Genomic DNA, 415 nt, shown 5'->3' with positions numbered 1-415 from the left:
GTAGAGGCTGGGGGTTAGATAGGGGTGGAGGTGGGGTGTTGATAAGGACGTGGTGTTAAAGTGTGGGTTGTGGGGGGGGGGGTAAGGGGGGGAGGTAGGGGGAATGAGGTGGGAGGGGGGTTGGTCAGAACGCGGTGTCAAGGTGGGGGGAGGGGAGGATTTGGTAGGGGAAGGAGAGGGGGGAAAGAGGGGGAGAGAAGGAGAGACTGGTGGGTAGGGATCGAGCAGGACGTGGCTTTAATATGAGGGGAGGGGGGTAGGGGAAGGAGGATGGTGGGGGGAGGGTGAGAGGGGGTCAGGACGTGGCTCTAAAGGGGGGGGTTGTAATGGGGGGGGAGGGGGCCTCACTGCCTTACATAGCGGTCAGTGATTTAGCGCTGTGGAACCTGTAGCGGAATGTCAAAAGTGTCAGGCG

Source organism: Penaeus monodon, chromosome 28, assembly GCF_015228065.2.
Source record: "Penaeus monodon isolate SGIC_2016 chromosome 28, NSTDA_Pmon_1, whole genome shotgun sequence".
NCBI lineage: Eukaryota > Metazoa > Arthropoda > Malacostraca > Decapoda > Penaeidae > Penaeus > Penaeus monodon.
This window is presented reverse-complemented; position numbering follows the sequence as displayed.